This window comes from Trichosurus vulpecula, chromosome 1, assembly GCF_011100635.1.
Source record: "Trichosurus vulpecula isolate mTriVul1 chromosome 1, mTriVul1.pri, whole genome shotgun sequence".
NCBI lineage: Eukaryota > Metazoa > Chordata > Mammalia > Diprotodontia > Phalangeridae > Trichosurus > Trichosurus vulpecula.
In genome coordinates, this window is record NC_050573.1 from 81,915,355 (window position 1) to 81,941,600 (window position 26,246).

General features: G+C 38.3%; 1 protein-coding gene across 2 annotated transcripts in view; it reads right to left on the reverse strand.

The window, feature by feature from the left end:
- BOP1 (BOP1 ribosomal biogenesis factor) overlaps positions 1-26,246 on the reverse strand; it is a 74,089-nt gene that overhangs the window by 43,314 nt on the left and 4,529 nt on the right. The gene's annotated exons all lie outside the window — the stretch shown is intronic.

Below are 26,246 nucleotides of genomic sequence, written 5' to 3' on the forward strand. Positions count from 1 at the left end.
GAAAGGCTATATGTGGAAAGTGGTAACTGAGCAGTTTAAAGCAAACAAAGGATTCTAAGGGATAAAAGCATATTGGGAGTATATTCCAGCCCTGGAGACAGGAGTGTGAGGGACAGCAAGGTCAGTTTGGCTGAACTTTAGAGTGTGTAAAGGTTGGAAAGGTAGTTTGGGGACCAGGGTGTGAAAAACTTTAAAAAAATAAATAGAAAAGCCATCAGAGTTTACTGAATAAAGGAGTGATATGGTCAGACTTGCACTTCAGGAAAATCACTTTGGCGGCTGTGTGGAGAATGGATTGGAGAGGAGCAAGGAGGCCAATTAGGAGGCAATTGCAACAGTCCAGGAGAGAAGGGATGAGAACTTGCATCAGGCTGGTGGCCGTTTAAGTAGAGAGAAGACAGAGGCAAGAGATGTTGTGAGGATGCAAACAACAAGATTTGGGTCCTTTCTTATTACCTAATAGCTTCTGCCACCTCCTTCATGGAAAGGAGAAGATAACCCCTAACTGCTGAATTGCAAAATGAGATGGTGTGGGGCTTAAGGCTAGTTAAGTAACAAAGCAGTTCAACTAAGGGCTTCAAAAATCCTGCCCCCCCCACCTCCCCCACACTCCAGTAACTTAAAAAACGGCTGTAGGGATGCTGCTCCAATGGCCCCCACACATCCACCCTACTCTGGGCTCAGACCCAGGAGGGGAAACTGCGGCCCCAAGAAGGGGAGGAGGTGGGAAGAGGGTTGGGGGGAGCTGTTGGAAAACAACAAGGAAGGAGAGAACCGCGAAGATACCAAAGCCAACAGAGAGCTGCTTACATATCACAGAGCAAGAGAGTATCACTACTTCCACCATTACTCTTTGTAATCTTATGTTTTCAGGAACCTTGGCTCTACTTTATTCTTCCTGGGGTCACCAATTCACTGATGTAATGGAGGAGTTGGTGCCCACAGCATCTGTGTTGGGAGGGCAATAAGAACAGAGAGAATGCTACTGGCCTTGACTGAGGGGTAGACTTCAAGGAGAGCCTTTCTGGCCTGAATTTATCTCCAGCTCAACAAGACTGGGGTCTAGAGAACCCCCTTCTCCATCAAAATCTGACTGCAGACAGTTCCACTGTGGGGCAGGAAACTCTGAAGTCAACAGGTTTAGGTTTTCTTTACAATAGAGATAGCCAGCAAAGAGAACTGGGGGCTGGAACTGACACCCCTTCGCCATCTACCACACCCTGTATGGTCTATGCCAACAGCCACCACAGCAGGTCAGTGAGTGGGCGCAACACAGCATTCGGATCTTGCCCTGGAAAACAGATTCTCCCCTCTCCTCACCCCCTCCTCCATTGGGGAGGCACAGACCAGATCAAGTTTACTGGAGGAACTGGGGAATGATCGGAAAAACAGCCCCCATCACTCATCCCCCTGGGGGGAGTAAACTTCTTGCTGTATAAGGATCACCTTTTGCTCTCTTAAGCCAATGACTACATGCTCCGCCCCAACCTGACATAGAGCACTGCACCCCATATCCTTGCTGCAAAAACAAAAGATTTGATAAAAAACAAAATCTTTTTTTTTTAATGAAGAAAAATGAGAGATAAGTTTTTTTCCAGGCAAGAAACAGGGCGGAATTCAGTTTCCACATCTCCCTTCCATTTCTCCTTTTCATTTGCTCCCGCCCTGTGTGCACAGGAACCTCCCAACTAAAAGTGGGTCAGAACTGGCTTGAACAGCACCTCAAATCAAAAAGGCAGAGGGACTGCTCAGACATATTCCCCGTCCAGGTAGTTCTGCTCTTGAAGTGACCATCTGATGCCCATGGGTACAAAGAAGGACACCCTTGTGGTCCTTCCTATCTCTACTATCACATCTTAATGGCAAATTGCATATACCACTGTAAGTTAAACCTCAGTTATAGAAATGTGGAGTGGTTCCAGGTCCAAAGACAGGTCAATCAATCCAATCATGTTGTGGTAGAAAAAAAAATCTAACCCAGAGAACAATCATAACATTGGATTCATGGGGACTACAACTGCAGTATTCTAGGGAAACTACACTGGGCCAGAACCTGGATGTCATTCCTGGCTCTAAACTAAGACATTTCTTCTCCCCCAAAACTCAGTTTTCCTATAGGTACTTGCCCTGGTTTTATACTTATCAGAATATTTAAAGTCTGGCAATCCAACTAACGAATTCATTTAGGAACACTTTGGTGTAAATTTCTCAAAGCTTATGATTTATTCATTACATCTGATCAAAGGTGTTAATGAGTAGCCATATTTGATACGCCTGGCTTAAAGGTGGAAAAAAGACTCAAATGCAAAACTATATAAGAAATTCACATAACTTGCATTCATTTGAAATCCAGGAAGAATCTCTAGGAAAGAATGCAAATAAGAAGATAGTATGGGCACCATATTTGAGGAGAGATATAAACAAGCTTAAGAGGATTCAGAACCACTCTGGAACCTTTGCCAAGAAAACCCCAAATGAGGTCACAAAGAGTCAGACATGACTGAAAAACAAGTAAACAATAACAAAGAGTGTTCAGAAAAGGGTGAGCTGGATGTTGAGCTGGACTCAAGAACATATCGAGGATGAATATAAAAAAGTAGCACAAATTCTTTCAGAATTGCTAAAGCCCAGAATGAGATGAGGCTGGTAGTAAATACTAAGGACAATGAAAAGGAGTTTCTAAGCTATGTTGGGGGCAAAGGAAGGATCAAAGAAGGGGAAGGACTGCTAAACAGGAGGCTAGAATGGGGACAAGAGATGATAATGAAAAGGATAAACAAGGGGACTTTTTTACCTTTTTAAAAGAATGATCTTTGTATTAGAAAAGATAAAACAAAAATGGTTAACAGGGAGCAGAAGCCCATTCCCCTAAAAAAGTGAAAAGACAGGCAGCATATAGTTGCCCTCAGTGAGTTCAAGTCACTAGGTTCAAAGAAACACCTCCTACAGGACTAAAAGAAGTGATAGCTGTGATTGCTAAGAAGCGGTCAGTTTCCTACATTCATATACCAAGCACCCACAGCACGTGGCAGAAGGAAGGAATAAGCACAGAAAAGACAATAAAGCTGCAGACTGCGTAGTGTCCACCAGAGGGCAGCAGGCCATTCTAAGACCTGACCAATGAAGCCACAAGTTAGCTGGTAATACTTAAGAGCAGCTTCTCAGGTTATATCCCCTTGGTGAGTTCACAGTACTTTTTGTCTATATTTCTCATTTGGTTATCAATCATATACTTCTTTGTAATATCCCCTGTATTGCTGTCTTCTGCTATTATTTTTCTTTTTGCATATTGTTTCCCTAACTAGACTGTAAAGACAGGACCTTATGTATCATCCACAGTATCTGGTACAGGGCCTTGAATACAGAAAGTGTCAGCACTGGAAAGGAGCATCCCACAAACAACCCCTTGACAGCTTCAACTACCCTGGTTGTCATTCCTTCCTGTCTCTCCAACTGCCTCCAACCTGGCATGCCTCTAATTAAATCCCCCCACAAGAATGGAAAGGAGGAAGCCAAGAGTAGATTAGAGAGCTTTATATCATAACTACCACTAAAGATCCAAAAGGGCTAATATGAGTCTTGAGCCCCCCACCCTGTATCTTCCATCAATGCCCCCACACATCTACCTTACTTTGGACTCAGAAGTGGTGTCAAAGGGGAGCTAAGACAAAACCAATGCAGCTAAAATTAGAAGGGAAGCAAGTGACTGGTTAAAAAAATCTTTGCAGCAAGTTTCTCTGATAATGGTCTCATTTCCAAACCACATAAGGAACTGACTCAAATTTTTAAGAATAAGAGTCTTTCTTCAATTGACAAATGGTCAAAGGATATGAACAGGCAGTTTAAAAAGAAAGAAATCCAAGTTATTGATAGTCATATGAAAAACTGCTTTTAAACAAAATTAATACAACTCTAAGGTTCTACCTCATATCCATCGGTTGGCAAAAATGTTAGACGGGCTTTGTGAAAACAGACACACTAATACACTCTTGATGGAGGGGGGAATTCATCCAAATAGCTGAAAAACAATTTGGAATTCATGCCCCAAAAGTCACTAAACTGTGCATTCCCTTCGATAAAGCAATACCACTACTAGGCCCATAACCTAAAGAGATTAAAAAAAAAAAAGAAAAAGGAAAAAGACCTATATATAGAAAAAAATATTCATAGCAGCTCTTTCAAAGAAACTAGTGGGTACCCACTGATTGGAGAATAGCTGAACAAATTATAATACGCGAATGTGATGGAATACTATTGAGCTATTTAAAAAAAATTACAAAAGTGACAGTTTCAGGGAAGCCTGGGAAGACCCGTATAACCTGATGCAGAGTGAAATGAGGAGAAGCAGAGAACAAGTTACCAATAAAAAGCAAGTCACTTTGAAAGGTCTAAGAATTCTGATTAACAAAATGAACACCGCAATTCCAGAGGAGCAACGATGAAGCGAGCGCTCTGCCTGTCCTGCCTCTGACACAGAGGTAATGGATAAGAGGCATTTAATTTCTAGACGTGACCAACAGGAAAAGTTTGTTTTGCTTAACTATACATGTTTGTCACAAGGATTTTGTTTCTTTTTCTTTTTAATTTGCAGGGTTGGGAAGGGAAGGCAGAAAAAGCCAAACAAAACAATAAAGATTAGACCTAATCTCTAATTCCAAATGCACCAATCTTTCAAATAAAATAAAATTCTCTAGTTTAAAGTTACACTATACCTTAGACCAAAATGTACTGTGTAGTCTGTTAAGTAATTTAATTCATTTATTCTCCCAGTCATGCCTGAGATACAGGAAAGAATAAAAATGATTCTCCCATATTTCAGAAGTGAAATCTCTCCCAGTGGGATTTCAACTTCTCCTTTATCTCAGAGAAAGTCCAAGAATTGGGCACTGGACCCAGGCCTCATGAATGTCAATCCTAGAAGCTTCAGTCTAGCCACAGTGGAATCAGATTATCATCAACACTAACTGGCTGTGTGACCAAGAACAAGTCACTTACACTTAACTCCTGTAAGGCCCTGATTTCCCCATCGGTTAGGTAGAAATAACAACAGCTACCAGAGAAGACATTATCAAATGAGATAATGTATGTAAAGTGGCTGGCCAATCTTAAAGCACTATTTAAATGTCAGCTATTATTATTATGCTGCCAAGGCCCTCAAATTCCCTCCTCTTCAAATTCCAATTTCTCAGCTCAAACTCTGAAATATCCACGTATGATCTCACTAGGCCTCACTCCTCAGTACCAAAATTCCACAGTCCACTCATATCCGAGTGTGGTGTAATAGAAAAGATAGACCAGAAGTCAAAACTGTGTTTTAAGTCCTGGCTCTGCAACATATACTAACCATATAACTAGGGCAAAATAATAATAATAATAATAATAATAATAATAATAATAATAATGTGACACTTCTTTACAACAATTCAACAAATATTTATTAGGCACCCACTATGAGAGAGTGGGTGGCTAGGTGGCACATTGGGTAGTACCAGGTCTGGAGTCAGGAAGACTCTTCTGAGTTCAAATCTGGCTTCAAACACTTACTAGTTGTGTGACAAGTCACTTTAACTGTTTGTCTCAGTTTCCTCATTCGTAAAAGGAGCTGGAGAAGGAAATGGCGAACCACTCTAGTATCTTTGCCAAGAAAACCCCAAATGGGGTCATGAAAAGTCAGACACAACTGAAATACTATGAGAGTAGCTGAGTATACAAAAACACAGATATGAAAACAGTACCTGACTTCAGGTACTTCATATTCTACTGGGTGAGGCTGAAGTCAAGGCAATGACAGGCACTCGGATAAATAAATACAAAAATACTAAGTCAGATAGGGTCTGGAGGAGCAGAGAACAAGCACTAACCACAACAGCAAACCGAGAAAGGCCTAATGGAGGAGGCAGCATTTGAGCTGTCTTGAAAGGAAAGAGAGATTATAAGAGGGGAGAGCTGAAACAAGGGGAATGGTTTGTCATAAGTTTAAAAAAAAATGTGTACAAGGAACAGCAAAGTAAGCCAGTTCAGTTAAACCATAGAATGCAGGGCAGGGAGTAATTAGAAATCAGTCTAGAAAGACCAGTTAAAGTCTTATAGTGAATGAGTCTTTCTAATATTTGTTTACTCAGTTTATACTTCCTAATCATGCCTTAGGAATAGATAAGTAATACTTTCCTAAGCACTTTCAAACATTATCTCATTAAACCTTTATAACAATGCCTTGAGGCATTTATTGTCCTCACTTGACAACTGAGGAAATAAGTTAACTGGCCCAGTAGCTCAGAGTTTGTTAGTGGCAAAGTCAAAATGAGAATCTGGGTAATTTGGATTGCTTTTCTTTACACTGCCTGCTCCCTAAACTTCGTCTCAGACCTGAATGAGAGTTCTTGGACGCTTACTTTACAAGCTCTGTGACCTTGGGGTAAGTTCCTTAATCACACCACATGAGCCCAGCTTTCAAAACTAGAAAGTGCTATAATGCCAAGAATAATCCTACCATAAGAGTAGGCTTAGGACCATGACAAACACTCAGCTAAATATGCTACTTTTAAACATTTTGTTTAGTAGCCGCCAGATACCCAGTAAGTAAATTGCAGTAAGCACAGAAGGTGTACCAATTGTGTTTCCTAGCCAATTTCTCATATGTATATTGCAACAAAGATCCACACCACTGTTAAAATGCTCTGGGCAAACTGAAAATACCAAAATAATCTTGGAGAACATTTAGGCAAATTTGTTAACTGTCTGGAAGTTCCCGTTACAAAATCCTCAACTTTAACAAGTAGTCACTCAGACCTCCAGGGATGGTTAAATCCATTACCTCTCGAGGAGCCCATCTCACTTTTGGAAAGCTCTAATTTTTTTTGTTTTGTTTGGGCTTTTAAAAATTTGACAAATATTAACAAACACAAACCTCCTATTCAAAGCACAAAGAGGACAGCATGTGAAACCATGATCTTTACAACACAAAACCTATTTTTTTTTTTCAAAACAAAAAAACAAACTCAACATGTCAATTTCATAGCTTTCCTGTTTGCTTGTATCTCCCTTACAACTTCTTTGTATTCTATTCCATGCCTTTTAGAAAAATATTCAACAGCCCTTCTTTCTTTTCTGGTACCACTATGGTATGATCTCCCCTCCCAAATCCCCTCAATTTAAAAAAAAAATCCTCCCTCGAGATTTAAATATCATCAGGCAAAATGAATCCATGCTTTGGGAGAGAGAAAGAGGGCAGGGAAAGGGAAAGAAAGCATTTAATAAGTACTATGTGTCTGACACTGTGCTAAGCACTGGAGATATACATATACACCACAAAACAACAATGCCCTCATGGAGCTTACATTCTTGTGAGGAGGATAATATATAAATGGAATCTAGAAAGCTAGAAGGTTACCCATGATAGCATGGCATAGAGATGCTAGGCAAATGAAGATACTTCAACAGTGGCAAGATAAGGCCAAAGGCTATCAGAGCCCACAGTAGTGACAGAGATAGAACCCAAAATTCTAGTGGAAAAGTAGAGATGATGACCTGAGTGGTGACTGCACTGTATGGAGATGGCCATGGAGTGTCAGGACCAGAAATGTACATGTCATTCTGTATCTCAAGTCCATCACTTCTCTGACAGGAGGTAGGTGGCAGGTTTCATAATTCAGACCTCTAGGGTGGTGGTTGGTCATTGCATTAATCAGAATTCTCAAGTCTTTCAAAGTCATTTTTCATTAAAATGTTGTATAGACATTGAATAAATTATTCTCCTATTTCTGCTGACCTTACTTTGCATCAGTTCATAAAGGTCTTCTCAGGTTTCTCTGAATCCATCCACTTCATCATTCCTTGTGGTACAATAATAAAAATTTCTCACGTTAGGAAGTTTTTTTCTTATACTGAGCTTAAATCTGTCCTTCTACAACTTCCCTTTACTGCTTTTCATTCTGTCCTTTAGGGTCAGAAAGAACAATATATAATTCTCCCTCCACATGACAGACCTTCAAATACTTGACAACAGTTATCATGTCTCCTCTTCTCAAGATGAAGCACACTCCATTGCTTTAACAGAGTCTGGTATTGAACATTCTCACTAGTAAGGACCCTGAGGCCCAGAAGGGTGAAATGATTTGCCCAAAATGACAAAACTCACATGACAAAGTAGATAGTCAAACCCAGATTTTCTCCTTCCTCTGTGATATGGTGAAGTACCTCTGTGGGCCTCAGTTACCTCATCTATAAAATGGAGATGATGCAATCTGTAGTACCTATCCCACAGGACTGTGGTGAGGCCCAAATGAAAAAAAAATGGGTCAAATTGCTATACTACTTTTACAATCACTATATATAGGTTGTCATCAAGGGCACACAAGCCAGGATTCTGCTAGCATCACAGAAGAGAAACACACTATAGCAAGAACCACAAACAACTAGTTCTCAAACGTTCTTCCTACACATCGCAATAATCACGATTGTCAAAACATCCTGCATTTACTCTTTATTCAAATGAGCTGAAGACAAGTTAATGGAGGAATTCAATAGGGCTAAACTGTTAATATCCTGACACAGGAAGACGATATTTGTAACACCTAAAATTTGTATCACAAAAAAAATAATAAAAATTGTATCACTAACAGTGCAGACAGAAAAAATATACATAGAGGGTATGGGTATTAAGGTGAATTTGAGGGAATGACAAAAAAAATTTAAGGGATGAGAAAGAGGAATGCACTGGGTACAAAAGAAAGGGAGGTAGAATGGGGTAAATTATCTCACACGAAGAGGAAAGACCTATTGCAGTGGAGAGGAAGATGGGAGAGGGGACAATGCGGGAATAATGTACACAATCAGATGAATATAGAAATCTTATCTTACGTGACAAGGAAGTAGGAGGGGAGGAGATTAAAGTAAGGTGGTGGTGGAGGGCTGACAGAAGGGAGGGCAGATCAGGGGAGGTGGTAGACAGAAGCAAAACACTGGTGAGGTGGGAAAGGGTGAAAGGAGAGAAGTAGGAGGAAGAACAGGATGGAGGAAAATACACCGGTAGTAATTGTAACTGTGAATGTGAATGGGATGAACTCTTCCATAAAAATGAATCAAATAACAGCGTGGATCAAAAACCAGAATCTTACAATATGTTGCTTATAAGAAACATACCTAAAAAAAAAATTTAAAAATTTTTTTTAAAAATTTAAAAAAAAAAATAAGAAACACACCTGAAGCAGAAAGACACACAAAGAGTGAAGGTAAGGGGCTGGATTAGACTCTATTATGCTTCAACTGAGGTAAAAAAAAAAAATCAAAAAAACAGGGTACCAATCCTGATCTTAGACAAAGTAAAAGCAAAAATATACCTAATTTAAAAAAATAAGGAAAGAAATCACATCTTGCTAAAAGGTACCATAGACCAGGGCCGTCCAACCTTAAGTTTTTATTGAAACAATAGACAACATCTTTTGATTTGAGAGCTCTGTGGTAGCTCGGCTTCATTTACTAAAGCATTTATGTAAATTTCTATGCTTGTAGGCAGACCCCCTAAATTGCATAAATCACACTGCGGGACCGCAAGAAATAGTCTACCTGTCAGCCTGTCAGATCTAGGGGGAGAGGAAGAATTCATAACCAAACAAGAGATAGTGGGTATTACAAAAAGTAGAAGAGATAATTTTGATTTTATTAAATTGAAAAGCTTTTATACAAACAAAACCAATGCAGCCAAGATTAGAAGGAAAGCAGAAAGCTGGGAAACAATCTTTACAGCAAGTATCTCTGATAAAGGCCTCATTTCTCAAATATATAGAAAACTGAGTCAAATTTATGAGAATACAAGCCATTCTCTGATATCAAAGGATATGAAGAAGCACTTTTCAGATGAAAAAATCAAAGATATTTAGAAAGATAGGCATATGAAAAAGTGCTCTAAATCACTTTCCATTAGAGAAATGCAAATTAAAACAACTGTGAAATATCACCTCATATCAATCAGATTGACTAATATGACAAAAAAGGAAAATGATAAACGTTAAAGAGGATGTGGGAAAATTGGGACACTAATACACTGTTGGTGGAGTTGAGAACTGATCCAACCATCCTAGAAAGCAATTTGGAACTATGCCCAAAGGGCAATCAAACTGTGCATACCCTTTGATACAGCAATACCACTACTAGGTCTGTATTCCAAAGAGATCACAAAAAAGGGAAAAGGACCTACATGTGCAAAAATATTTATAGCAGCCCTATTTGTAGTGGCAAAATACTGGAAATTGAAGAGATGCCCATCAATTAAGGAATGGCAGAACAAGCTGTGGAACATGAATGTAATAGAATACTATTGTTCAATAAGAAATGATGAACAGGCAAATTTCAGAAAAACCTTGAAAGACTTGTACAAACCAACGCAAAGTGAAATGAGCAGAATCAGGAAAACACTGTACGAAGTATTAGCAACCAAGTATGATCAGCGATGAATGACTTGGCTTTTTTCAGCAACACAATGATCAAGACAAATACAAAGGACTCATGAAGGAAAATGCTTTCGATATCCAAATAAAGAACTGATGGGCTCAGAATGCAGATCAAAGAATTTTTTTTGACTTCCTTTATTCTTTTTTTTTTCAATTTATTTTTATTTTTAGTTTACAACAGACAGTTCTACATAATTTTGAGTTCCAGATTTTCTCCCCTCCCTCCCCAAGATGGCATGGAATCTCATGTAACTACCACGAATGACTTCGCATTGAATTAATTTATACACTAGTCAAGTTGCGGAGAAGAATTACGACCAATGGAATGAATAATTTCTCATGGTTTTTTGTCTATTGATCTATTTCTACAACTGGGATGAATATGAACTATGTTTTACATGATAGCATATTTATAAACTATATCAAACGGCCTACCATTTCCAGAAGAAGGGAAGGATGAAGAAAAATTTGAAACTGAAAATCTTATAAAAATGAATACTAAAAATTTTCTTGGTATGTAATTGGGGGAAAAACAAAATACTCATTTTACAGATAAGGAAACTGAAGCTCTCAGAGGTTCAGTGTCTTACCTATGGTCACACAGCTAAGTAGAACTTGGCCCTCAGGGTAGGATAGAAAAGAATGCATGCTAGCATGTTTTGGTGTGCTTTTTTTAAAAATTTATTTATTTTGGAGGGGGGAAGGCAGGGCAATTGGGGTTAAGTGACTTGCCCAAGGTCACACAGCTAGTGCGTCAAGTGTCTGAGGATGGATTTAAACTCAGGTCCTCCTGAGGTATACTCACTGTGGTATACTCACTGTGCCACCTAGCTGCCCCCTATACTTTCTATACTTTGTAGAGCACAATCCATGATGTGGGAAAATGTATAAAGACATCTACTTATAAGCTGTGAAAATAATGAAAATGAAAAAGATGTGGTTTCCTATCCTCAAAGAATTTACAATCTGGCACAGGAGAAAGACTTGGAAACATAATGCACTACACAAAGGTGGGTACAATTAAGTACCATAAGAGAAATACAAACATGCTTCTATGCTCCTAATCCTGGACCACTGCTAGGCTAAATCCACCCCAAATTTATGTGATGGAATTTTAACTGAAGCTGAATTACTACACAACAATTTCAAAAATCCTCAGTCACTGACTTTCTTACCCACAAGGGCTACTCTATAAGTTATTTTCTCAACCTCTCAACTTTATTCCTGCCTCATTTACTTTCAGCAGTTGCCCTCAGTGCCAAAGTACTGAGAAAATCAAGGCAGGGAGGGTGAAAAGTAATGGGATGATTATGAGGTTGTGAACCTGACTGAACTGACAGAAATAGGGTAGTCTAAAAGGGGGTGAGCTTTGGGGAAAAAATAATCAATTGTTTTCTGGACATGTTGAGTACAAAATGCTTTTGGCACCATTTTTTTTTGCTAGCATTTATATGGTGCTTTAAGGTTTGAAAAGCACTTGACTTAAACTATCTCATTTGATCCTCACAACAACCCTGGGAGCCAGATGCTATTATTACCCTGTAATACCAATTAAGTTGGGACTTTCTTACTGTTTTAAAATGATTAATTAAGTTTCTTTGATTGAGTCTTACTAGGTGCTAAGCCCCAGGCCCAAACTCCTATTAGGTGCTAAGCCTATGTGGGTGTGAATTGGTAACTAAGGTGGGGCTCCAGGTGCGGCCAATGAAGGGAGGTGCTAACACCAGAGCCAATCATAGGAGCCTAAGTTCTGGTTGCTCAGATGACATTTGATGATGTCTGAAACTGTATAAAGAGGGAGAACAGAGCCATTTGCTTAAGGCTCTCACTCCTGGAGGCTCGGGACTCTGGGCAGCCACTGTAAGGGCCTTCTGGCTGAATGCAGATGTTGATAGTTTTCTTGGTAACTATGAATTGTTTTTGGTCTGTTTGTAATTTGTTTGTATTTGCTCTGAAGTTCAGGGTGCTGGCTTTTTCGCCTGAACTAAGTGAATGCTATTTGTATGCTGGATTAAATTGAGATTGTTAACCCCTTAACACTGCTTTCCTTAGTAAAGCAGATCATAAGAAGGTGGGTTTGCAGCGTTCTGTGAGCTGGCTGTTGTTGGTTTTACACGCCCCCACAGCAGCTGCTAGCCAAACTGTTGAAACATACCCGCATTTTACAGATAAGGAAACTGAGGCTTAGTGACTAAGTGATTTGCCCATGGTCACACAACTTGTATGTGTCTGAGGCAGAACTTGTAATCAGGTCTTCCTGTCTGCAAGTCCAGTACTCTACCCACTGCACTACCAAGCTGCACAGGCTGAAATGTGTAAAAGACAGGTGATGAAAGACAGGTGTGCCAGATATAGATATCTGGCCATCATTTGCATGGAGATGATAACTGAAGCCAGGGTAGCTGGTGAGGTCAGTGAGAGAAAGAAAAGGGCCAGGACAAAGTTCCACGGGACACTCACAGATATGTAAGTGCTAGCAAAGGAAACTAAGAAGGAATGGTCCACAGGTAGGAGAAACAAAAAAGAGCAATGTCACAAATACCCAGATCAGCCAGAGTATCCAGGAGAAAAGAGAAGTCAACACTGTCAAATGCTACAGGAAGGCCAAGAAAAATAAATACTGGAATACTATGGTGGTGCAAGAAACAGAAAATATCCATAAAAACTTGTTTTTTAAGGAATCATGGCTAACTTTGGAGACAGTGGTTTTGGTTAAACAATGAAGTCAGAAACAGGATCTACCTATGGTTAGGTACCATTTGACTGTATTTTGTAGTGGGTGCGTTAAGGTGAATGGGAATAAGGAATCGGTGATAGGGAATGGGGAATGGGACTTGGATGATTGCCTACAAGATTCAGAAACTCTGGGATGTATAGGGTATAACCAGGTGCTAATATGTAATCATTAAGTGAAAGGCATTCTCCTCTTCCCAAAGGAGATTAGACATCAGGCAGAAGACACACAAACAGGAGAGAGAAGGCAAGTGGTCAGATGGAAAGCCTCCATTTCTCCTCTTCTTTCCTCAGAGGGCTGGAGAGCAGGTAGAAGATGATGTGCCTAGCCTTCCTATCCTCTTTCTCTTGCCTCACATATGTAAGGAAATCCAGGAACCAGAAGGGGGGGAAGCATTACAAAGTGATTTTTGTCACTAGAGTGTACCATAAACTACCCACAAAGAAAGAGGAAATAGATAAGCAGTTCAGGAAATAGCACAAGCCTGAAACAGAAGTATGATACAGCAGTGATGAACTTCAATTATTCAAACATTTGCAAGAACTCTCTCGATCAAAAACAGAGCAGATAATAACTTCTTGAATTGCCTTCGTGATAATTTCATCCTTCAAAAGACAGAAGAACTAAGGGAAAATTCTATTGTGGACCTCTTTCTCACTAAAAGGGAAGAACTTGGAAATGATGTTAAATCCTAGATGGAAATGATCACATTCTCCTATAATTTGTGATACAGAAAGAAAGGAAATCTCAACACTGTCAGACATGTACCCTAAATTTTGGGAAACTGATTTCAAAAGGTTCAGAGGAAAAATAGGTAGGATCTTATCAACTAAAATGCTACAAAGATAATCAGTCCAGGATAAATGGGAGATACAATTCCAATGAGGAGGGAAAAATGGGATTTTTCAGAAGACATGGTGTAGATGCACAGGAAACTCACCAACCATATCAGACTTCTAAAAAAAGAAACAATTAGAATATAGAAGCAAAGCCAAATAGCAAAGCATGAACACAAATCAGTAGTAGTCCTATAAAAATAGTGTCAGGAAAAAAAAAGTGTCAGGAATTATAAAGCTCAAAATGATCTGAGGCTAATAGGAAAGCTAAGAATAGTTATTCTTAGCCATGCTGAGGGAAAAAAGGAGATACAAGGGAAAGGGGCCTTTGCTCCTGGTGGATGGGACAACAGAAACAAGTCAAACCTGCTCAACTGTTACATTTGTTTTTTCTTCCAAGAAAAACGACCTTTGAATTGAAAATGATAGGTAAAATAGTACTAAAAGAGTCAAAATCCAAGATAAGTAAAGAGACAATAAGAGAGCACTTAAGTTGCACTCCATAAACTTCAAGTGACCTGGCACTGATGAACTATATCCCTGGGACACTAAAAAAAACCAGCAGGAGCAAGTGATCAGCCACTGTCAGTGATATTTGAAAGAGATTGGAGAAGTGCAAATGTTCTAATTTTCACAAAAGGGAAAAGAACAGAGTGACCAAATGATAAGTAAGAGATCATTTCAATCAATAAATATTTATTAAGGGCCCACTGTGTGCCACAACAATAGAAAGTCTGCTCAAAGTCTGGGCTAAGGTAGGACACAAAAAGAGGCAAAAGACAGTCCCTGCCCTCAAAAGACCTGACAATCTAAAGGACTGACTGATTAACTGATTGACTGACTGCAAGTTCACTGAGTCAGCATCATGATAAGACAGCTAAAAATGCCTAACAGGATCCTGGACTACAATGACAAGCAAAACTTTCAGAAACAGGGAGGTGGAAGTCCCACTGTTCTTTGCCCTGTTTAGAACACATTTCAAGTACTGTATTCACCTCACAAATTAAGAACAAAGATAAGCTAGAGTGTTCAGGAGGTCAAACAGAACTGAGAAGGGCCTTGATTCTGTGCTATACCAATCGAAAAGTATTTAAGCGCCTACTTGAGACAGTGAGGTGGTACAGTAGCGCTGGACTGAGTTCAGGTAGGTGTGGAATCCTGGGCATGTCACTTAACCTCTGTTTGCCTGTTTCCTCAACTGTAAAATACAGATAATAAGAACACTTACCTCACAGGGTTATTATGAGGATCAAATGAGAGACCATTTGTAAAGCATTTAGCACAGTGCCTGGCACATAGGAGGTACTAATAAATGCTTGATCCCTCCTTCCCCTTCCCTAACATGTCAATTGTTATAGTAGGTGCTGGAGATATGAGAATTGAAGAAAGTGGGGATTTTAAGCCTGGGAAGAAGATTTACAGATGACATCATAGTTATCTTTGAGTATCTGAAGGAGGGATTAATGATTTGTTCTGTTTAGCACCAAAGAACAGAACCAGCAGTAGTGGGGTAGAAGTTGCAATAGATAAATTTAGGCTTGTTGTCAGGAAAAACTTCTTGAGAACCTTCCAACAAAAGCAGTATGATTACTACTCGTCAGGTATGTCAGAGGTACAGATCATCCACTGAGGTCCTTTCATCTCTGTGATCCATTTCTGTGATTCTAGTGGAGGAATGGCTAAACAAATGCTAGTACATGAATGAAATGGAATATTACTACACTGCAAAAAATTATAAATACAATGAAACACAGAAAGATTTATATGGATGCAAAATGAAGTAAGCAGATTCAAGAAAATACACAGTGACAACAATGTAAATGGAAAGGGAAAAAAATCAAAACAAAACTGAATACTGTGTAATTATAATCTAGTCCCAAAGAAGAGATGAGAAAACACATCTCACTCCCTTCTTTGCAGAGCTAAGGGACTATGGGTATGGAAAACTTTATAGACTGTCAGGCTCAACTGATGTGTTGATTAGTTTTATTGAACTGCTTTTCTTTTTTCGGGGGTGGAGTGGGGATGGGGCTGGGGGTGAAGTTATGGAAATAAAGGTGACATAAAAACAAAAGCTATAAAATATTTTTAACTCCCTCCCTTCCATCAATGCCCAATTCAAGTACCTGTCTTCCACGAAGGCTTCCTTGACTCTCCCAAGATAAACACAATCTATCCCTCCTCAAACTTCTCACCAGACCTCTCTCCCTTTATACTTATTTGCCTTATAGGCAAATATCGTAAGGTTCTATGATTTTGGGAACTGTCTGAAACTCTGAAAAGCTAAGTGTCTTGCCCATGGACACATAGCTGATAGATCACAGGGAGAATTTGAATCCAAGTCTTCCTGATTCCAAGTCCTTCACTCTGTTCACTACCAGAATGCCTTACTTAGTGCCTCCCTTTAAAGTACTTGGTCAGGGTCATATAAATCAGTATTGTAGCCCAGACACCCTAACTCTAAACCCAGTGTTCTTCTTAATATACCACACTGCTTCTATCCTACTGTTCATCATCTATCTCTCTTCATGCATGTCTAGTCTGCCCAAAGAGGGCAGTTAGGTGATGCAATGAGTACAGCACCAGGCCTGGAGTAAGGAATACTTGATTTCAAAGCCAGACACTTTGCTAGCTGTGTGACCCTGAGCAAGTCACTTAACCTGTCTGCCTTAAGTTTCCTCATCTATAAAATGAGCTGGAGAAGAAAATGGCAAACCAGTCAGTTTCTCTGCCAAGAAAACCCCAAATGGCGTGACAAGGAGTTGGACACAACTGAAATGACTGAACAACAACAACAAAAAGTCTGCCCAAATAGAAATCTCCTTAAGGACAGAGACCTATTAAAGTGCACTGCACAGAACATCTGTGCTAACAAGATGCTATTTATTTAGAAAATCCTAAGGAATCAGCAATAAAACTGACACATTAGCTTTAGGAAAGTTTCAGACTATGAAATCAACTTATAAAAACAAACAGCATTTCTACAGACTGTAAGTTATGATACAAATTATTAACAGCCTACACTACAAGAGAACTGACTTGAATCAGGCCCAGATAAGATTAACTGTCACAGGCTTAGAATAGAATGAGCTCCTTGAAGTGGGAGATGGACAGGGGAGAGGAAAGGCAACCTTGACTGGCCTTTATGCTTCTGGTAGTCCTTTCGGTGATGCCTCCAAAGACAATAGTTGCTTACTGTGAAGCAGCCCCCCGTCCCTACCCCCACCTCTATCCTTCCTACTCCCTGAAGATTAGACAGACAGATAGATGCCTGTGGCATTCAGCAAGAAAAGACCAATGTGACTGCACTCTGTGTCCTTAACAACTTTATTTTTTAGATAATTGCAGCATTCTCACCTTGGAATATTCCCCTGGCCTTTACATCTCCCACTTCCCATTGGTGAATTCCTCCCAGAACTTCCATTTTTAGGAAATGCCCAGGCTACTCCTGACTCTCCTTTCCCAAGCCAGCACCGTTTCCCCCCTTTTCAGATCTGTTTTAATGGTTGTTTTCCATCATTGGAATGTAAGCTCCTTCAGAAGAAGTAGCAAGGGAAAAAAGGTAAGATAAGGGAGGGAAATCAAGAGGGAGGGTAAACTGAGGAAGGCGGCGGTCAAAAGCAAAACTCTTCAGGAATGGAAAGAAGATGGGAGAAAAAAAAAGCATAAACAGGGGTGAAATAGGATGGAGAAAAAGACACAGATAGTAATCATAACTGGGAATGTGAATGGGATGAACTCTCCCATAAAACAGAAGTGGATAGCAGAATGGATTAAAAACCATAATCCTACAATATGCTGTTTACAAGAAATACATTTGAAACAAGGGGATACACACATGGTAAAAGTAAAAGGCTGAAGTAGAATATACTGTGCTTCAGCTAAAGTAAAAAAAGCAGGGGTAGTAATCCTAATCTCAGACAAATGTATTTGGAATCAAGATGGGCTCTTAGCACTTATTCAACCAAGTGCTCTTGAAGAGTTTGGCCTTTGTTTCCTTGATTAAATTAGGAGTCTTTGATGACCTCCTTGCCTCAAGGGAAAGCCTAGTTTACATGGGTTTGAGTGACATGTCTGTGACATCAGAGGCTCTTAGACCACATGGGTTTAAGTCACATTTCTGTGATGATTTTAGGTCATGTGTGTCACATGTGTGACTCACCTTTGACACTGAACAAGAAATATAAAACCAGGGATTGGCTTTCTTTTTTTGGAGCTCTGACCCATAGCAGAAGTAGTGTGTGACTCTGGGCCAGACCTTGTCCAGTTCTCGGCTGAACTCAGATGTTGGTGACTATGAATTGTATTTGGTCTGTCTGTTGATGTTTGTAATTTGTTTGTATTTGCTCTGAAGTTCAGGGTGCTGGCTTTTTCCCCTGAACTACGTGAATGATATTTGTATGCTGGATTAAAGTAAGATTGTTAACCCCTTAACATCGCTTTCCTTAGTAAAGCAGATCATAAGAAGGTGGGCTTGCAGTGTTCTGTGAGCTGGTTGTTGTTGGTTTTACACGCCCCCACAGCAGCTGCTAGCCAAATTGTTACAACATAAAGCAAAAGCAAAGATAGACCTAATTAAAAGAGATAAGGAAGGATACTACATCCTGCTAAAAGGCACCATTATCATTATTTAACATATATAGACCAGTATCATTATTTAACATATATGCACCAAATTCTTAGAGAAGTTAAGGGAGTTACAGGAAGAAATAAGACAGCAAAAACCATGCTAGTGGAGGATCTCAACCTCCCCCTCTCTGAACTTGATAAACCTAACCTCAAAGTAAATGAGAAAGTTAAGGAGGTGAATAGAATTTTAGAAAAGGCAGACATGATAGACTTCTGGAGAAAACTGAATGGAGATAAAAAGGAATATACTTTTTTCTCAGCAGTACATGGCACATATTAAAAAATTGGCCATGTACTAAGTACGACATAAAAACCTCACAATCCATTGCAGAAAGGCAAAGTAGTCAAAGCATCCTTTTCAGATCATGATGCAATAAAAATTATTTGTAATAAAGAACCATGGAAAAATAAGCTAAAAATTAATTTGAAACTAAATAATCTAATTCTAAAGAACAAACATAGAAACAATTAATAACTTCATTCAAGAGAATAACAATAATGAGACAACATACCAAAAATTACGGGATGGAGCAAAAGCAGTTTTTAGGGGAAGTTTTATATCTCTAAATGCTTACATGAATAAAATAGAGAAAAAAGAGATCAATGAATTAGGCATGCAACTAACTGAAAAAGCTAGAAAAAGAACAAAATGAAACTCCCCAATTAAATACCCAATTAGATATACTGAAAATCAAAGGAGAGATTAATAAAACTGATATCAAGAAAACTATTAAATTAATAAATAAAACCAAGAGCTGGCTTTATGAAAAAACCAATAAAATTGATAATCCTTTGTCAAAAGAAAATCAAATTACCAGTATCAAAAATGAAAAGGGTGAATTCGCCTCCAATGAAGAGGAAATTAAAACAATAATTAGGAATTATTTTGCCCAATTGTATGCCCATAAATTTGACAACCTTAGGGAAATGGATGAATATTTACAAAAATATAAATTGCCCAGGTTAACAGAGAAGAAGTAAAATACCTAAATTACCCCATCTCAGAAAAAGAAATTGAGCAAGTCATCAATGAACTCCCTAGGGAAAAAATCTCCAGAGCCAGATGGTTTTACATGTGAATTCTATCAAACATGTAAAGAACAATGAAGTCCTATACTTTATAGACTATTTGGGAAAATAGGTGAAGAAGGAGTCCTACCAAATTCTTTTTATGACACAAATATGGTACTAATACCCAAACCAGGAAGAGTCAAAACAGAGAAAATTACAGACCAATTTCCCTAACAAATATTGATGAAAAAACTTTAAATAAAATATTAGCAAAAAGATTGCAGCAACTTATCATGAGAATAATACACTACGACCAGGTAGGATTTATTCCAGGAATGTGAAGCTGGTTCAATATTAGGAAAACTATCAGTATAATTGATCATATCAACAACAAAACTAGCAGAAACCATATGATCATCTCGATAGATGCAGAAAAAGCCTTTGACAAAATACAACACCCATTCCTATTAAAAACACTAGAAAGCATAGGAATAAACTGAGCCTTCCTTAAAATTATAAATAGCATCTACCTAAAACCATCAACAAGCATTATTTGCAATGGGGATAAACTAGATGCATTCCCAATAAGATCAGGGTGAAAGAAGGATATCCATTATCACCCCTATTATTCAATTTGGTGCAAGAAATGTTAACTGTAGCAATAAGAGGAAAAACAAGAAATTGAAGGAATTAGAATAGGCAAAGAAGAAACTAAATTATCCCTTTTTGCAGATGATATGATGATTTACTTACGGAATCCTAGAGAATCAAGTAAAAAACTACTTAAAATAATAAACAACTTTAGCAAAGTTGCAGGATATAAAATAAACTCACATAAATTCTGAGTATTTCTATACATTACTAACAAAGCCCAACCACAAGACATAGAAAGAGAAATTCCATTTAAAGTTACTATAGGCACTATAAAATATTTGGGAGTCTACCTGCCAAGACAAACCCAGGGCCTATATGAACATAATTACAAAACACTTTTCACACAAATAAAGTCAGAGCTAAAAAAATGGAAAAACATCAGTTGCTTGTGGTTAGGCTGAGCTAATATAATAAAAATGACAATTTTACCTAAATTACTTATTCATCGTCATACCAATCGAACTACCAAAAAATTATGGATAAAATTTACAGAGCAGGATAAAATAATAACAAAATTATGTGGAGGAACAAGAGGTCCAGAATATCTAGGGAATTAATGAAAAGAAATGCTAGGGAAGGTGGCCTAGCCATACCAGATATTAAACTGTACTATAAAGTAGCAGTCATCAAAAACTACTTGGTACTGGCTAAGAAAAAGAGTGGTGGATTACTGGAATAGGTTAGGTACACAAGCTGCAGTAGTCAACGACTATAGCAATCTACTCTTTGATAAACCCAAAGAATCCAGCTTCTGGGCTAAGAGTTCACTATTTCACAAAAACTCTAGGAAAATTGGAAAATGGTAGGGCAGAAACTGGGCACAGACCAGAATCTTACACCGTATACCAAAATAAAGTCACAGTGGGTTCATGATTTAGAAATAAAGGCTGATACTATAAGCAATTTGGGAGAACAAGGAATAGTTTACCTATCAGATTTATGGGAAAGGAAAGAATTTATGACACAAGAGATAGGAAGCATTACAAAATGCAAAATGGATAATTTTGATTATGTTGAATTGAAAACTTTTTGTACAAACAAAGCCAATGCAACAAAGATTAGGAAGGAAGAAGAAAGCTGGGAAAGAATCTTTACTACCAGCGTCTCTGATAAAGGCCTCATATCTAAAACATACAGGGAACTGAGACAAATTCATAGGAATACAAGTCATTCCCCAATTAAGAAATGGTCAAAGGACATGAACAGGCAGTTTTAGGGGAAGAAATTAAAATGTATCAATAGGCATATGAAAAAATGCTTAAATCACTACTGATTAGAGAAGTGCAAATCAAAACAACTCTTAGGTACCATATCTCACCTGTCAGATTGGCTAACATGACCAAACAGGAAAATGATAAATGCTGGAGAGAATGTGGGAAAACTGGAACACTGTTACATTGCTGGTGGAATTGTGAACTGACTCAAGCATTCTGGAGAACAATTTGGAACTATGCCCAACAGGCTATAAAAATGTTCATACCCTTCAACCCAGCAATGCCACTTCTAGGGCTGTATCCCAAAGAGATCACACAAATGTGAAAGGAACCCGTATGTACAAGAATATTTATAGCAGCTCTTTTTGTGGTAGCAATGAATTGGAAATCAAGGGAATGCCCATCAATTGGGGAATGGCTGAACAAGTTGTGGTATATGAATGTAATGGAATACTACTGTGCTATAAGAAATGGGGAAGACACAGATCTTATAATAACCTGGAAAAACCTACATGATATAATGCTTAGTGAGTGGAGCAGAACCAGAAGAACATTGTACACAACCACAGATATATTGATTCTGTAATGACTAACCTTGATAGACTTGGCTCTTCTCAGCAATACAAGGTTTAAAGACAACTCCAAAGACTCATGATGGAGAGAGCTCTCTACATCCAGAGAAAGAACTATGGAGTCGGAATGAAGCTAGAGGCAAACTATTTGCTCTCTTTTTTTTTTCTTTTTTTTTTTTTTGGTTCTGTTTCTTCTTTCTCATGATTCATTCCATTGGTCATAATTCTTTACAACTTGACTATTGTGTAAATAAGTTTAATGAGAAGTTATATGTAGAAGATACATCAGATTCCATGCTGTCTTGGGGGAGAAAATCTGGAACCCAAAATCATGAGGAACTGAGTGTTGTAAACTAAAAATAAAAAATCTTAATTAAAAAGAAAAAAAAGAATGCAAGCTCCTTGAAGGAAATGACTGTGTTTGGCATATTTATTATTATTTGCTTAATAAATGCTTATTGTTGACAACTAAATGAAAGAATGTTCCAAATCATTAATAATAATACAATAAAAGATAAATACAAATACAAGTAATCCTAAGGTTTCATTTCTTAAAAGATATCAAAACAGGAGAATAGTTGACACTGGAGAAGTTGTAAAAAGAAAAGCACACTAATGTATTACTGGTCAACCTGTGAACAGACTGACCATTCTGGAAAGCAATACGGTATTGTGCAAAGAAAGTCCCTAAAATGTACATACTCTTTGACATACACACACCTAGGTATATATCCCAAGAAAGTCAAATAACAAAAAGGAAAGGTCCAAATTACAACAAAATATTTATATCAACATATTTAGTGGCAGCAAATAAATAGAAACAATACATATCCACTGACAGGAATGGGTAAACAACTTGTGGTACAAAAATGTAATGGAATATTACACTGCTATGAAACTGAACATGATAAATTCACAGAAGCATGGTAAGACGTATGAACGGACGCAAAATAGTTAGCAGCACCAGGAAAACAATATAAACAATGGCTACCATGTAAATGGATAGAATGATAACCACAAAGCAAATGAAAATGGCACTGCAGAATTAAAGAACAAGTTTGGCCCCAAAGAAAAAACAAAAATATTCAATAGAAGTGTTTTGTTTCGTTTTTTTCAACTAGGGTCAGGATTGAGAGGGAGAAAAAATAGATTTTTTTGTTAATTGGGGGGAAAAATCAAATTAAAATTTTTTTAGAAAGAGATATGAAAAGATACTTTCTTCCACTTTTTTGTAGGAGAGGAGTGCCCTCATGGATGTGGAGTACTGCATATGTCATAATGTACTGATCAGTCAATCCATAAACATTTTATTAAGTGCCTATTATGTGCCAGGCTCTGTGCTAAGAGCTGAGGATACAAAAAGAGGCAAAAGATGGTCCCTGCCTTCAAGGAGTTCACAATCTAATGGGGGAGACAATAAGCAAACAAATATTTCCACAGAAGGTATATACAGGATAAAATAAAACATAATTAATAGAGGCATTAGAAACTAGGTTGGGAAAGGTTTCCTGTAAAATATAGAGGTTCCCAAACTTATTTGGCCTGCAGCCTCCTTTTCAAAAAAAAAAAAAAAATTACTCAGCACACCCCTAGAAATCTACTTTAACACTCTAATGAGTTTTTTTAAATATTTGTGGCATTTCAAAAATACGTAAATTTTTTTAAATGGCATCTTAAATTTAATAATTTATTGTAATTTTGTGGGGTTTTTCTTGTATTGAAATTTTAATGATGTAATATTGTGTCATGTAACCATATAGTATCATATTGTAAACAAATCATTACACGCACACATTCTTGCAGATGCTTAGTGGACTTCCCGACACAACATGCTCACCTGCCAACACTTGCCTGTTAAGACCTGTTGGCAGACTTGATCACTGATAGGCTGTAACTTCCATTTCATGTGTTTATTTGGAAAATAATGTAATCACTATGACTTTAACTCTGTTATACAACAGATAAAACAAGTACAAATGGTTCTTCAAAATTTTCTTCTCTTCTTTCCTTATGCTTCCACCCTCCCCCCCCTTAATTTTATGCAATGCCCTCCCTCCCCCCATTGCACCCAAGGATATTACCTCTCCTTCTGGATTGTTCCAGTGCCCCCCCCCAGAGGGCAGTATCACCCACTTTGGGAACTCATGCTAGAAGATGGGATTTTAGTTGTGACATGAAAAAAGTCAGGGAAGCCAGGCAGCAGAGATGAGGAGGGAAAGCATTCCAGGCACGGAGGACAGCCAGAGATGGAGTGTGTTGTTCAAGTAATGATAAAGAGGCCAGTGTCACTGGATCAAAGAGTAATACATGGTGGGGAATAAGGTATAATGCTAGAAAAGTGGAGAAGAGGGGCACCCTAGTTTATGAAGGGCTTTGAATGTCAAACAGAAGATTCTGCATTTGATCCTGGAGGCAACAGGAAGTCACTGTAGTTTACTGAGTATAGGAGTGACGTGGTCAGACCTGTTATGAAGATCACTTTGGCAGCTAAATGGAGGATGGACTGGAGTAAGAACAAACTTGAGGTAAGCAGATCCCCTAGCAGACTAATGTCTAGGCATGATGGGAGATGAGGGCCTGCACTAGAGTGGTGACAGTGTCAAGGGGAGAGAAGGAGGCATGTGAGAGATGTTGCAGAGGTGAAATGAATTTTTGCTTATTTTTCTCTTTAAAAAAATCTTTGTAATAAAGGGTATGTAATGCTTTTCAAGGGAGTGTAGGAAAGGATACTGTAGCAAATGTTAAGCAATATAAAATAAAGGACATCAATAAAAAAATTTTTATTTTTAAAGTTCATTGCACATAACCAGCAAGTATCTCAACCCTCACAACACAGAAAAAAAGAAAGCTAGACAATGCAATGACCTCAACAGGATTTTCTCCATCCTATAAAATGCAGGTAGTCCCCACACAGGCCCAGCAGGCCTATACAGAAAAACAAAGAGTAGACCTCTGCAGTGTAGAGGAGACAAGTAGTCCATCAACTCCCATAACTGCTCGTTTTAAATAAATTGTTCAACAGGATCAACCAATGAATGTTTAATGCCCAGCAACGTAGCAGACAGAAATATCAATACAGCCCTTATTTTCAAATTCACAGGCCAGTTGAGGAGACAATATTAATACATGTAGAAAAAACTGGAGAACGTAAAATGGAATACAATTAAGAGCTTAGTTATGTATTTCAAAGTGAAGTGTTATGGGGCTCCAAAGGAGAGAAAACTGGGGACTGGAATGAGAGGTAGCTTCCCAAAGGAGGGATGGGAGCTATGATACTCAAAGTGCCAAAAACCATCTTCCCACTAACCTTGACTCAGAACCTGAGTAACTCCCAGGCTACACCCAATTAATTTAGGCTCTCTGTTTTATATATCAAGCACATATTGAGCACTGTTCAGGCTAGGATGCAAACTTTAGATAGGAGAGCAGAGCAGCTCTAATCATTCAATTAGCATTTATCTGGTACTTAGAATGCTAAGTATTGAGTTTATAACCTAGTAGAGGAGTGAGTTACAAAACAGCCATAATAGACAAAATTACAAAACAAATGCATTAGAAAACTCCCAAATCAACCAAGAGCCCTGTGCCAAGGTCCCTGGCATTCTGTCCTGAGATATAGTAACAGTCTAGTGTTCTATACCTCAAAGACCTAAACCCTAAAAGGAGGTCAGAGCAGGAACCTAGGTGACCCAGTGTTAGACCAAGCACAGCTGAGTACTCCATCTAAAAGCACAGCAAGGGGCAGGCCCTGGCCCTGGCCCAAAGCCCCAATTTAGGAACTAAAACCAAAAAGATGAATAAATCAAAGAAAACACAAACCAGAATAAAAAATTATTGCAAATCTAGAGATTAGCAAAAAGGAGAGGAAAACTCCACAATAACTTCAAGCAGAGATTCAAAGGAAAAAAATGGATTTTCAACAGGGACTACATGAATGCCTAGAAGAAATGAAGGAAGAGATAAAAAAATTAAATAGAAGTTATAGAAGAGAACTGTAAGGAAAATAAATAACTTAGCAAGAAAAAAAATGGTGAATCCTACTTCAATAACAGACCCCTTGAAAACTAGAATAGACCAAGCAGAAATCAGTATCTCTATAAAAAAAAATATCTGCACAAAATCAAAAGATAGAAAAAAAATAAAAGGAA